The sequence below is a fragment of the Poecilia reticulata genome, chromosome 2 (assembly GCF_904066995.2).
Source record: "Poecilia reticulata chromosome 2, P_reticulata-male-v2, whole genome shotgun sequence".
Lineage (NCBI taxonomy): Eukaryota > Metazoa > Chordata > Actinopteri > Cyprinodontiformes > Poeciliidae > Poecilia > Poecilia reticulata.
Genome location: NC_088831.1, coordinates 41319790 through 41323253, shown reverse-complemented (window position 1 = coordinate 41323253; position 3464 = coordinate 41319790).

Genomic DNA, 3464 nt, shown 5'->3' with positions numbered 1-3464 from the left:
AAAAAGTTTCTCTGGACAAACTGAAAGCAAACTGAAAGTTCACTCTGCTGTTGATCAAAGATCTACCAGTAAAACCAGTTTTCATTGTTCCGGGTTGGATCAGAGCTGCTGGTACGTAAATAAACGAAGTCTGGACAAGAATGACAGATTAAATGATGGTTCAATCAACTAGTGAAAATCTGTGTAACACAGATGTTGGTGCTCCATTTATTTACTGAGTTGAATGGAACTAAAGTGAATTTCTTTCAGGTGCATTTTGCTTCCAGCTTCTTCCTATGTGGGATGATGGATGAAGATATTTGCAAAAACATTTGTTTTAACCCTTTAAAAGTTTAAAAGTTAAAAGTTTAATGGTCTCAAGTCACTGCTGTAGTACCAGTTAAATTAAAATTATATAATAATCATCCATCTGACAGTAGTGGGAATTAGTCAACCTGCCTAAATACAGGATGATTGTATTTTAAACAAAAATTAATTATGGATCCACACTTTTAACAGAAAAAATATGTTATAATGAGAAGCTTGAAGAAGGACCAGAAGTAATTGAATAATGTAATAATAATGAAAACAAATAAACTTATAACGATGACATAAGAACAGGACATGGATGATCAGGATGGAAGAAACTAGAACTAAACAATGGAGACTAAGGAGTTTAAATGCTGAGAGAAAAACTAAAGAAAAGAGTCTAACCAGAGTCTACAGAACAGAAGACAGGAAATAAGTAAAACAAAGAAAATTAAACGATAAAGTAAGACCTTAAAGACAATAATGAACAAACTACGTATAAATTATCAAAATAGAAACAAATAAATAGAATATTTATTGGGCCCTTAACATTAAATCCACTGAATATGAAACAATATCATGTTTCCTAAAGTCATACATGGTGAATGTTAACAGATAAATCGGTTCAAGTTCAGGAGACAAAGAAAAGTTTGATGACTCGTTTCTATAAACACATTTTTCCCCTCAGGTGAGTTTCTGGTTTGATTCATAAGTTCTCTGGAAATGAACATAAAAAAATGCCAGAAACTGGATCAGCAGGTCCAACACACCCAAACACACACACACACACACACACAAAAACACACACACACACACACACACACACACACACACACACACACACACACACACACACACACACACACACACACACACACACACACACACACACACACACACACACACACACACACACACACACACACACACACACACACACACACACACACACACACACACACACACACACACGCACACACACACACGCACACACACACACACACACACACACACACACGCACACACACACACGCACACACACACACACGCACACACACGCACACACACACGCACACACACACACACACACACACACGCACACCAAACCCTGACCTGAGATCAACTCTACAGGATCTTCCTGAAACACCTTCAAAAACTATTTCTTAGATGTGATCAAAGAACATTTCTAGACTAAGATTTGTTTAAAATCTGAAAATCTCATTTTGTTAACTGGATGATTTTGTTGCTCTGATGCACAGCTGTAGAAAATACAGACTGCACATCAAAAGAGGAGTTCAGGTAATTATTGTTAGTAAGAATCAGTTTTACACATGATTTACTGTAAAAAAAAATATCAGCTGTGATTAATAAAATGTTAACTTATAACTTTTCTCTGATATTTAAAGACTCACTGCAGAAATAAGTTGATCCTGTTTTTAACTCAGTGTTTGGTTGGGGAGAGAATCAGTGTGAAAACAATGACATGTTTTCACACTGCAACTATTAATGTCCTTTAATGGCATTTATTCTTCAAAACACGAGGAAAAAGTTAGTAACACATTAAACTCTGATAAATGATTATTAAAAGTATTTATTCCATATGTTTAACCTCAAATGTCACTATATTCAGGTACATCTCAAAACATGCTAATTGAATGAAAAAGTAACATTTTTGTCTCTTGTTTCAGAAAGTGACACTAATATATTTTCATTAATCATCGTGGAGCCATGATGAATATCAGCCTGTGGTTCTACTGGGATGTTCAGGAAGTCCAGGTTGCTCTGACAACGACCTTCAGGTCAAATACATTTTAGGTTCTGGTGGCTCATCTTCCTCTTCCTGTTGAAAGCAAAACATACTTTAACACACTTTGTAGAACGCTGACATTTCTGTTTAAAATAACATTTTCACTGATCTTCTGTAATATTCAAACTTTCCAGAATGGAATAGAAATTACTGATAAACTCAACTACACCAGAAGCAAAGCGACAGGAAAAATCAAAACATGCAAATTAACAAACATAGAATAACATTCTGTGCAGTAAAAGCAAATTCACAGCATAAGAAACACAACTTGAAATAATTCATGTATTAAATCAATAAATGTTTGAATTGTAGTAAACTGATATTGTTCTTATATTCCAGATCAATGATTAGTGAAAGTTAATCAAACTAGAGCTAATAATCATTATTCAGCCTGAAACAACAACCAGGTCTCCTTCCATGACAATAAGGCTGAAGACACTAGAATCAAACAATAACTGAATAAATTCATCTGTACAGTTACTGACTGCTCAACACAGGATGGATGCAAATGAGTTTTATTTTCTAAAGAGGTTTTATTTTCTAAAGAGGTTTTGTCAGTTATGACTTAAAAAATTTGACTCATGTCTCCCAAACAAACAGCTCCTACATCAAACTCAAGCTATTAAATGTGTGCAACATGTTTTTTTTATGGTAATCTAATTTTATTTATTTAAAAACTAAAAAGATTTGAGTCAGAAAATAAATGAAGGAAGGGAAAGTTGGGAGCTGTGGATAATTTTTCTGTTACATTTTCCACCCAGAGAAAGATGATGTTAAAGAAACTGCAGTTCCTACTTGTGGCCACCAGAGGTCGCTCTCAAACCACACATTACACAAAATTCTTTGACATTTAGATGTTGTGACATCAGCGTCCCGTTAATAAACTGTGCAGAAATGAGCTCATCTATTTTCTTTTCTAGGTTACACAAAATTTAATTTCTGAACTGAAAAGACATGAAGAATAAACTCAATAAGGAGAAAATATTCTTGTCATTGATAATAAACCACTTGAATCTTAGTACAGAAAATGTGAGCTTGTTCAGAACAGAGCAGGACGTTTCTGCTTTTATCATTTAATAACATCCACCTGGAGGGAATGCAGCGATAGGGTTTAAAATTATAACACAATCATAATTTGGTGTGAAGAAAACCTGAAGAGCTTCAGGAGGAGAAGAAAGAAGTTATGAATGAAAAATAGAAAAATGACATTGAAGAACAAAGATGGATTTTCTTTAGGGCTGAAATGATTCATTAGATTAATCAATTATTTAAATAATCTACAACAAATTCAGTAAATGAAGAATTATTAACAGAATCTCACAGACAAAAAAAAATCATTTTCTAAAATAACGTCACATTGAGAGAATTA